Here is a 12,198-nt window from a genome sequence, read left to right on the forward strand (position 1 = left end):
GTGGAATTAGATTCCCTATATTCTAGCGAGGAAGTAGGAAAAGAGAAGGAAGGTAGCAGTGATGATAGCAGTGAGAATGAACGTGATGTGTGTAAGACTGTGTTTATGAGAGAGGTACCTCGGTGTGAAAGGTTCAATGAGCATAGTAGTAGGGATGTATACGTGTTTTTCAAGGAGTATGAGAGGTATTGTCAGGATAAGTATGGTGATAGTAAAAGAGTTTGGGCTAGGGAGTTAGGAGAATATTTGTCTGGGTATTTGTTGACGATGTATTGAGTGATAATGAGTGTAGGTGAAGTTGATTATGAAAGTGTGAAAAAGAGAATAATTGAGCAGGTAAAACGTATGAAAGGGAGTGTTAAGTATAAGCTTAAGAATGATTTTGATGAAGCAAGGATGAATGCAGGAGAAGCAATATCGATGTATGTATGTAGGCTGGAAACTTTAGCTAGGAAGAAGTATGGGGATGAAGGTATAAATGAGAATAAGGAGTTAATGAAGAAGTTTTTGGCTACTCTACCCGAGAATGTTGCCAAGTTTGTTAATTTGAAACGGAAGGAGAAAATGAGGTGGACGAAAGAAAGATTGACATGGGATGATATTTTTCAGATAGTTGAGGATTACCAGTTGGATAGATGTATAAAAGAAAGTAAATCTGTGAGTGTAAGGACTGGAATGGAAGAAAGTGTAATAGAATTTGGTAGTCATAAGGATGCAATTTTGAGAGGACCAATGAGGGTAGCTGATAATGTAGTAGATGGGAGTGTTAGGGCTAGTAATGTGGGAATACCTGTAAGGACAAATGAAGGATTTAGGCAGGGTAATTGGCGCAATAGGGATAGGAGTGTGAGTGCACATCGAGGTATGTCAGATAGCCGTGTCCGTGATGAAAAGTGTTATAGGCGTGGGAAAGTAGGTCATAAGAAGAATGAATGTAGATGGGCTCTAGGTGCTTGTTTTGGATGTGGTGAGGTAGGGCATAGAATTAGTGAGTGCAAGAAAGAGAAAGAGGTTAAGTGTTTTCAGTGAGGTATGACTGGGCACATAGCGAGTGGATGTCGTAGTAATCATTTTAATGTAATTTGTGGTAATTGTGGTAAGGATGGTCATTATGCTAGAATGTGCAAGGAGCTGCGGAGTAAGTGTACTGAATGTGGCGCAGATGGGCATGTAGCTAAAGTATGTAGGAAGAAGGGATTAAGTCAGCCAGGATGTTCGGGAAACTAGAATGTGAGAGGGTTCAACTGGGTGAGTCCTCCTTTGTTTGTGGAAGGAATAGGATCAATGTTTGTGAGAATGGGATGAATAATTGGTTAGAAATGAGCAAGTATGAATCTAGTATGCATGAGAAGTTAGGGCTGGAAAATAAACAATTAGTGTTAGTTGAATATAGGAAAAAGAGGCGTTTGAAAGTTTTAAGTGAGGAGAAAGTACAAGGGAAATTTATAAGTAAAAGTGAGAACAGAAATAAGTATGACAAGGGTGTAAATGTGCAAGTGTGTATGGAAGATAAATGTGTTAATACAGATGAATCATTGCTGAGTATGAATGATACCTATAGTGTGTGTGGCTTTTCCTTAGGTGATGTAAAAGAAAGGATGACGAATGCGAGAATGAGAGACAGGAGAATGATAAGTAGCATGAATGAATCTTTTGCTAAAGTTGAGAATGTTTTTGATGAAATGGATGAACTGTTTACAGAAATGAGTGTAATTATAGGGCCAAAAGAAAACGAGGTAGATGGGATTGTACATGATATATTAGATGATAGGGATTTAGATAAGAATAGTGTTAATGTAGCGAATGATTGTGATAAGGAAGAAGTGAATGAGAGAGTGTATGGAGGCCCAGTTACTCGGAGTAGAGGTCCCGTTCCCGACTGCGACTGGGTTATGAAAAAAATAATGTAAGTGTTGTGTGAGAAGGATTTGGCAAAGTAAGGGGGGAGGAATGTGGAGGATTTATTTTTATTTTAATTTCTGTTTTTTGCCAAATCCTGAGAGAGAGAGAGAGAGAGAGAGAGAGAGAGAGAGAGAGAGAGAGAGAGAGAGAGAGAGAGAGAGAGAGAGAGAGTGGTAGTTAGCGAATGATTGTTTGTAGTGGGAAAGACTGTCGGTATGTTTGAGGTTGTTTGTTTACATTTATTTAGTTGGGTTACGACAGTGGTGAATGTTTCGGAGCGAATGCTTTTTTATTTGACTGCAGCTTAAGGCATTTGTGTGAACGCTGGATTATATATACTTTTCGACCAGCGTGGAAGTGTTTTTTGATTTTCTAAGTAAGTACAGCTTTGTTTATCTTTGCGTGTAGTGATTGTGAATGATAGGAAAAATTTATTATTTATCTTTGATTATAGTGCGATAGTTCAATTAGTTAGTAGTGTTCATAAGTGTTTTTCTTTTTTATTTTGGCAGGCCGTGATTCCTCCTTTGAGAGAGATATTTTGAATATTGATTGATGACCTGGCTTGATATAAGGGACTTGGAACTGACTGCTATTTTAGATTTGGATATAATTGGTAACGACTTGGCTGTAATAAGGAATTTTCGGATGATGATGATGATGAGGATGACGATGATGACATCCCGGACCCCAATTAGGGAGGCAGTGGTGACAATTTGCCACGCAGTGGCATAGTTGACCACCAAGTGGTGATACTGGTAGTTTGCCATTAAAGACAGTTGGCAGTGTGTGGACGACTGTATTGGTGTCCCTAAAATATATACAGTATATAAACATATTTGGTTGTGGTGCATCTTAGTTTCAAGTTTTGATATTTTTTCTACGGGTTTATGTGAACGTGGTGTTTGTTATTTATTTCGTATGTTAAGTTTTTTTGTGTTGTCTGTATGATATCTTTAGTTTCAAGTATAATAATAATTTTGATTGCGTTTACTTTTAAGAATATAGTGTTAAGGTTATGTTTTGTTTTCATTTTCCTTCGGTCCAAGAGTCCAGTTGATAACGTAAGGGGAAAGTTTGTGCAGAGGAGACATTTGTCATTTAGTGTGATCAAGGGTGTGGGGGTTGTTTTGCAACATCCCGCCACATTATTCTGGCGCCCGAACAGGGACTGCTGAGGCGGGACTGATAGCTGGACTCCTAGATGAAGGACTGAATAGGATAAGAAATTAGAGTAAGGTTGATGAAAAATGGAGGAGCAATTAAGGGTTTTGAAGGAGGAATTGCGACTGAGTAAGGAGCGTGAGGAGAGGTTGCTAGTAGAGAATTTGAGGTTGAACTGGGAGAATGTGGCGATGCAGAAGGAGCTTAGGGAGTTAAAGGGAACTGTAGAGATAGTGGAAGAATGTGTTGAGATGAGGATGAAAACGAATGAGGAACGAATGGTGAACCGATTGGAAGCTATGATGGGGCAAGTCATGGGGATGATGAAGAAAACTATAATGGGTGAAGGTGCAGTCGGAGGAGTGTCCTCAGCTTCGGGTAATGGGTTGATAGTGGATGAGAAGGCTAAGTTTAGTGATAATGGGAAAGGAAGTGATAGTGATATTAATAGTAATAGTGATAGTGAGATTGAAGATAAGGCAATAAGGCATAGTAAGGATGAACAGAAAGGTGAGAGGAAAGATGAAAGGAAAGGTAAAAGTGATGTGAAGAAAGGGAAGAAAAAGTATCAGGCTGATAGCAAGGACGATCGCGAATGGGTGAAAGTGGCGAGTAAGAAAAGGGCTAGGAAGAGTATGATCAAGGATAGGAGTATGACTGTGGAATTAGATTCCCTATATTCTAGCGAGGAAGTAGGAAAAGAGAAGGAAGGTAGCAGTGATGATAGCAGTGAGAATGAACGTGATGTGTGTAAGACTGTGTTTATGAGAGAGGTACCTCGGTGTGAAAGGTTCAATGAGCATAGTAGTAGGGATGTATACGTGTTTTTCAAGGAGTATGAGAGGTATTGTCAGGATAAGTATGGTGATAGTAAAAGAGTTTGGGCTAGGGAGTTAGGAGAATATTTGTCTGGGTATTTGTTGACGATGTATGGAGTGATAATGAGTGTAGGTGACGTTGATTATGAAAGTGTGAAAAAGAGAATAATTGAGCAGGTAAAACGTATGAAAGGGAGTGTTAAGTATAAGCTTAAGAATGATTTTGATGAAGCAAGGATGAATGCAGGAGAAGCGATATCGATGTATGTATGTAGGCTGGAAACTTTAGCTAGGAAGAAGTATGGGGATGAAGGTATAAATGAGAATAAGGAGTTAATGAAGAAGTTTTTGGCTACTCTACCCGAGAATGTTGCCAAGTTTGTTAATTTGAAACGGAAGGAGAAAATGAGGTGGACGAAAGAAAGATTGACATGGGATGATATTTTTCAGATAGTTGAGGATTACGAGTTGGATAGATGTATAAAAGAAAGTAAATCTGTGAGTGTAAGGACTGGAATGGAAGAAAGTGTAATAGAATTTGGTAGTTATAAGGATGCAATTTTGAGAGGACCAATGAGGGTAGCTGATAATGTAGTAGATGGGAGTGTTAGGGCTAGTAATGTGGGAATACCTGTAAGGACAAATGAAGGATTTAGGCAGGGTAATTGGCGCAATAGGGATAGGAGTGTGAGTGCACATCGAGGTATGTCAGATAGCCGTGTCCGTGATGAAAAGTGTTATAGGCGTGGGAAAGTAGGTCATAAGAAGAATGAATGTAGATGGGCTCTAGGTGCTTGTTTTGGATGTGGTGAGGTAGGGCATAGAATTAGTGAGTGCAAGAAAGAGAAAGAGGTTAAGTGTTTTCAGTGAGGTATGACTGGGCACATAGCGAGTGGATGTCGTAGTAATCATTTTAATGTAATTTGTGGTAATTGTGGTAAGGATGGTCATTATGCTAGAATGTGCAAGGAGCTGCGGAGTAAGTGTACTGAATGTGGTGCAGATGGGCATGTAGCTAAAGTATGTAGGAAGAAGGGATTAAGTCAGCCAGGATGTTCGGGAAACTAGAATGTGAGAGGGTTCAACTGGGTGAGTCCTCCTTTGTTTGTGGAAGGAATAGGATCAATGTTTGTGAGAATGGGATGAATAATTGGTTAGAAATGAGCAAGTATGAATCTAGTATGCATGAGAAGTTAGGGCTGGAAAATAAACAATTAGTGTTAGTTGAATATAGGAAAAAGAGGCGTTTGAAAGTTTTAAGTGAGGAGAAAGTACAATGGAAATTTATAAGTAAAAGTGAGAACAGAAATAAGTATTACAAGGGTGTAAATGTGCAAGTGTGTATGGAAGATAAATGTGTTAATACAGATGAATCATTGCTGAGTATGAATGATACCTATAGTGTGTGTGGCTTTTCCTTAGGTGATGTAAAAGAAAGGATGACGAATGCGAGAATGAGAGACAGGAGAATGATAAGTAGCATGAATGAATCTTTTGCTAAAGTTGAGAATGTTTTTAATGAAATGGATGAACTGTTTACAGAAATGAGTGTAATTATAGGGCCAAACGAAAACGAGGTAGATGGGATTGTACATGATATATTAGATGATAGGGATTTAGATAAGAATAGTGTTAATGTAGCGAATAATTGTGATAAGGAAGAAGTGAATGAGAGAGTGTATGGAGGCCCAGTTACTCGGAGTAGAGGTCCCGTTCCCGACTGCGACTGGGTTATGAAAAAAATAATGTAAGTGTTGTGTGAGAAGGATTTGGCAAAGTAAGGGGGGAGGAATGTGGAGGATTTATTTTCATTTTAATTTCTGTTTTTTGCCAAATCCTGAGAGAGAGAGAGAGAGAGAGAGAGAGAGAGAGAGAGAGAGAGAGAGAGAGAGAGAGAGAGAGTGGTAGTTAGCGAATGATTGTTTGTAGTGGGAAAGACTGTCGGTATGTTTGAGGTTGTTTGTTTACATTTATTTAGTTGGGTTACGACAGTGGTGAATGTTTCGGAGCGAATGCTTTTTTATTTGACTGCAGCTTAAGGCATTTGTGTGAACGCTGGATTATATATACTTTTCGACCAGCGTGGAAGTGTTTTTTGATTTTCTAAGTAAGTACAGCTTTGTTTATCTTTGCGTGTAGTGATTGTGAATGATAGGAAAAATTTATTATTTATCTTTGATTATAGTGCGATAGTTCAATTAGTTAGTAGTGTTCATAAGTGTTTTTCTTTTTTATTTTGGCAGGCCGTGATTCCTCCTTTGAGAGAGATATTTTGAATATTGATTGATGACCTGGCTTGATATAAGGGACTTGGAACTGACTGCTATTTTAGATTTGGATATAATTGGTAACGACTTGGCTGTAATAAGGAATTTTCGGATGATGGTGATGATGAGGATGACGATGATGACATCCCGGACCCCAATTAGGGAGGCAGTGGTGACAATTTGCCACGCAGTGGCATAGTTGACCACCAAGTGGTGATACTGGTAGTTTGCCATTAAAGACAGTTGGCAGTGTGTGGACGACTGTATTGGTGTCCCTAAAATATATACAGTATATAAACATATTTGGTTGTGGTGCATCTTAGTTTTAAGTTTTGATATTTTTTCTCCGGGTTTATGTGAACGTGGTGCTTGTTATCTATTTTGTATGTTAAGTTTTTTTGTGTTGTCTGTATGATATCTTTAGTTTCAAGTATAATAATAATTTTGATTGCCTTTACTTTTAAGAATATAGTGTTAAGGTTATGTTTTGTTTTCATTTTCCTTCGGTCCAAGAGTCCAGTTGATAATGTAAGGGGAAAGTTTGTGCAGGGGAGACATTTGTCATATAGTGTGATCAAGGGTGTGGGTGTTGTTTTGCAACATCCCTCCACATCAGGATGACTCTCTTGCAATTGATTATATGAAATCATTTGGTTATCTCATCAACTCATTTTATTTATGCCTTAGAGGAAATCAAAATATTCATATTTCAAACTATTTCATCCAGAAGATTTCTAAGTTTTATCAAAGAAAATGTACATTTGAAATGCTTTGTTTGTAAACATTCTTTCTGTGTTGCTGAAGTGAACTATCCCCATTCTAAACAGAAAACTACAGGCAAGTATTAGAACACTTTAACCCATACAGTATTGCTACTCTTTACGCTCTTGCGTTATTGTTTTTACCAAAATTATTGTTCATAACTCTTAGTTAGGATGTATTATCCCATGATATGTGTAGCATCTAAAGACAGGAGGTCTTGGTACTAAAAAAGCCAATATAGAACATCCCCTCCTAATGTGTGACAAATAAACAAACAAAATCAGCATAGTTTTCTGATATGTTGGCTTAGGAGTAGTATCACTCCAATACCCAGGCTAAGAACTAGATATCTGTTATGAGTTCGTCCCAAAATTTATTTTCCTCACTTAAATTTTCCACAGTTATCCCAGAGGATAAAAGGAGGAAGAGGAAGGTGGGTGTGTCCGAGCAAATAAAACAAGATACAAGGTATCTTTAAAGTTCTGCAAATATTCCTGGAATGGTCACGCCCTATTAGCTGCAGCTCTGGCACTATTGTAGGAGGAGGTAGACCTACATCTGTCAACACGTTGTCCTGATTTAGAATGCGGATCTACTGAAGGAGAGTCCGGAGTCACAAATGAGGTGGGAATATTAGTAGGATCACCTTCTTTTAGCTTAGGAATTGGACGATGACCAACGTTGATTTTAAAAGGGATGAGAATATCGACAGGTACAACATACAGTACTCTCAGTCTTAGCTTGGGTACCCGTTAAGTTTGCAGGATAAGGGGTTATCAGTTGAAAGTGATATTTTTCTTGCTGTCTTTCACGAAGGGAGCTGACAATTGTATTTCTTCTATTTCAAGGAAATCGGTAACCTATTTGTTAGTTTCTGATAACTTGTTCAGGGGATGTTTCCTTCTCTGTACGTAGGATCATTTTAGTTGGTTAAGTGGACTTGAGGAGCTAGAGAAAAGGTTTGGCCATAGAGCAGGTGACTTGGCTTCAAGGAAGTATCATTAGGGTCATTAGCATTCATGTAAACAATTGGTCGATCGTTGATGATGCTTTCAACTTCTTGAACTAATTTAAGAAACTCGTTATATGTGTCGTAGGAATGATCAATAGCTTTACACTAATTGAGTTTGTGAAGCCTTATAGTCTCTCATGAATTCCTCCTTGCTATGGAGCACGAGTGGCAATAGATTTTCATTTGAGGTTATGAGATTGTTTAAAGCCATCTATAATAGGTGTTGCATGAGATGAATAATGAGAGTTTAACCAGCATCAAATGTATTGGCATTATCTGAAACAATATAAGGAGGCATACTAAATTGATTGGCAAATCTACATACTACTTGCATAAATTCAACAATGGTTAAGCAACTTCTCAGCTTACTGCCTGAGTAGCGACAAAACGTAAACAGTATCTACATGAGAGTAGCAAATTTTTAAACCTCCAATGAAATCCAAGCCAGTTACACGGAAGGGGACTTCAGCCTTGAGGCATTTATGGTGAAATAGGGTCAGAGGAGGCATAGGGAAAGGAAACCCTGATTTCTTTCGAAATGAAAACATTGGTTGAGCATTTTCTTAACTTTGCTGCATTTGGGGTACCAAAAATCATTTATGTAAATGAATGAGAAGTGTTGAGGTGTTGCAATGTAGCAATAAGTAATGCTAATATTCAACAATAAACTTCCAAAAGTCCCAGTGGTGTTTTAATGACTTGGCGTCCATATAATCAGATTTTTACGGGACATTATTGAGATGAAAACATACTTTCAGAGTATCATTACTAACAACATAACGGTTTCTTTGACCGAGAAAAGCACCTTTATCAGAATTGACCGTGTTTGGTTTACCTTGCAATTCTTTCAGAATAATAAGGTAACTAAAAGCTTGAGAAGTTCTAATCATAGCAGTGAGTTGTTTCCAAGGAAATTTACTTGACAATTGGGAAATTTGTGCTCCGTTCATTCACTGCTCAGACGTATAGCAAATCTTTTAACTCCCTTGTTAAGAGAACTATAGTGAGGAAACCATTAGGTTTGTGGTGGAGAAAGTATAATGGGACATGCATGTATATCTAAGATAGTTGGAAACTTACTTTGGTCCAGGTAACATGAAGGAACGATGAATCAAGGTGGACCATGAAACCCTGAATTATTTATCATTTATAAGGATGTGATTAGGGGATGCGCATGATGTGAGGTTGGCTGTATTACTGGATATAGGAACACGTTTAAGAAGAAGACTGCAGGCCAATTTAATGGTAATAATTCCCTAGACTCTGTTAAGAACACATGGGGAATCTATCTTTTGATTGTGTACTCATTGCAGGGGTGTCGAGGCGTCTGACCAAACAGTAATGGCGGTGTTAATACTTAGACATATTTGATTGAGGTTCATTGATTGATTAAGAATTTTTTTGGCATCCGGACATCTAAGGTCATTGACGCTAATATAATTTGTTAAAAATAAAAAAAAAGTAAATTCAATTTCAACCAATAAAAACCAGATATCGTTTTAAAAAGTTAAATAGTTTTCAGGAGACCTACTTCTGAATAAGTCTAAAAAATTCTGCTAGTGTTGTACAACACAATATGTCAAAGAATCTGTTTAATGTTGACAGCAGGGGCATTACAACTAGAGGATTAGCCATGGGGACGTGTTTTATGTGTCCTCCAAAACGTGCCACTGAAGTGGTGCCGAAGAAGAGGAAGAAAATTGACTGAACATGGAAAATGCAGTGTTAGTGAAGGAGGATTGAACAGTAGGGAGAAGTGAGACAAAATTATTAAACTGGTGGGTCACTGACCAGAAATTTAGGCACTGGCAATTTATGAGGCTGTGTATAACTTAGACACATTACGTTAATGGAACACTAGTGAGTAGTGTACTGAAAGCAGAAACATTTATTGCAACATTGCAATTGCCTTAGCCTCATCATTTGCTATGTAATGTCAGGGTATTGGGGGCATTAACATTGTGCGTGGTCGGTATGGGCACAGAAAATGTATTTACCATGAAATGTCACAAGTAGTGCTAATATTAGGAGGAGCTCTTAGAGGGTCACAAACTTATCTATGGGCCATTGCAACACTAAAATTTATGAGAATTTTAACAGGTCTAGCAGTAGGTTTAAAGCCACTACCATTCCTTTTAGGGAAGGGTGTATTAACATTATTTGAAAATTTACTCTGGTCTCTGCTGTCAGGACCTAAATTATTAGGGGTTATCATCACTAGAAGGAATAATAGAAACTTTGGATATACCATGTTCAGTTAATAATTCAGCTTGCTCCTACATGAGTGTATTCTCTCACAGACAATCCTTTAGTTACTGCAAGGTTACGGTGGTGTGGTTATATTGACGGTAAACAGTTTCAAGGAGTGGGTGATGCAATTCACAGATTAGGGTATTTTGTAACAGGACACCTGACAGGAGAAAGTTAGTTCTTTGTCCTGAATTTTCAGCACTATTCCATTCCATTAGGATACATTTAAGTGCAGGTCCATAATTAATGGGAGAATTTGTTTATTTAATTTTTTTTTTAATTTCATTTATATGAAGGTACATGTTTCTCATCATAGTCTTAAAGCCAATTAAATACAATAATTGTTTATTTTTCTCGTAATATATGTGTTCTGGTATTCTTTGCCACCGGTATAATATTTTTCAAAGGCTGAAGTTGATCCTTGTGAATATTCCAAAAGGGGAGGGTTGGAGAGACGTGGGGGCTTTGTAGCGAGAGAGGCTTGATTTCGTCTATTGATCGATGTTCTGCTTTTTGCATAGTACTTATATCTCCCGATGGATGAATTTTCAGGAATGAAATGTTCATCTGAAGTGTCGTCTTTTGAATATTTTATTGAACTCTCTTTTGTCTTTTGTGAAATACTGCATATCCTGCTGTAAATCATGAAATTCTTGAAACTCACTTGCTCTTCCTTTACGGTTCTGTTGTCTCTTTTTCCTTTTCATGGTGTTTTCAACCTTATTGTATTTTCAGAGAAATGCATTGTAGTAAATTGATAAATGCTAATATACTCTATTATTGAGAAGCAGAATCTTCCTTGCCACTGCCCTAATTAAATGGTCATATTTATTATTGTCACAATCTTTGTGTCGTCTTGTACATTGCTTAAAACGCTATTTTTATTAACCTGACAATTGCCTTTATTAGTAGCTGTTACTTATGTGTAACTTGTATTGTTTTTGTTTTTGTAGTGGATGTTGCATCTCTGCTCGCTTTTATCTCAATTAGACCCTTTCTCACTGGGCATTTTGCTGATAAAGTTCTATGTTGTTGGTTGTAGATGGCACATTTCTTTGTATTTTCTTTGCATTCTTTGTATGTATGGTTTTATGATAAGCCTTCAGAGCATATTTTGAAGTTTTTATCTTAAGAGCATTCCTCATACAGATGCTCAAAATTAGCATCCACTTCATCCCCGTCATATATCCTTTCAATACTAAACCTAAGTTCTTTTTCTCTGTTTTCTGATTTAGATATTCCCCGATTTTTAGTAACGATAGAAATTTACCCGTGAGCATTGTAGGGGGGTGGGTGCTAGAAGTGATGAACTAAGAATTGTGGAATATAATGGAAAGGATAAATAAAAATAGAAAAGATAAATATAAAAAAATTAAGTTGAATCGTCACATGAACGTTTCACACATGCAACTACACAGATACAAGTTGCAAATGATAATTATTTTACTTCACTTTTTCTATAAACAGCACGTAATTTTCCATTAAAATTGGGCAACATGTAAATCTGTTTTCACTTACACCTTCCTGAATAATCTCACTTATGAATACTGTAATCCACCCACCCACAATACTTTATCATAATCAACTGTAAAGGAACCTACAAACAATTCTAAATTTCTGGAGAAATAGTGCAATGGCGGATTTGTTGTAATAGCTGAAGAAGATTCGACTGCTTGGAACAAATAGCGTCTAAGGAGAATGGGATAATCAGCCGGCCAAGGAGAGAGATAGACCTAGGGTTCACATGGCTGCCGTCTAGGCCACTAGGGGATGGACAATGAGGGTTTATAGGATTCAAGGGCCGTTCAGCGAGAGAGAACTGGGAGTATTGGCACTGTTCTCAGGGGACCAATTTAGCAGAAACTAAAGTTCAAACACGGCAGTTCTAATCTTTCCTCTCTTTCACTTTCCACTTGTCTTTCTTTGGGATTCTTTTCATTCCCCTTTAACTGTTTATCACATTTCAACCAGATATTCTAAATATATACCTTCATATTGTCATGTAAGATAAATCATATTAGTT

The sequence above is a fragment of the Palaemon carinicauda genome, chromosome 7 (genome assembly GCF_036898095.1).
Source record: "Palaemon carinicauda isolate YSFRI2023 chromosome 7, ASM3689809v2, whole genome shotgun sequence".
Taxonomy (NCBI): Eukaryota; Metazoa; Arthropoda; class Malacostraca; order Decapoda; family Palaemonidae; genus Palaemon; species Palaemon carinicauda.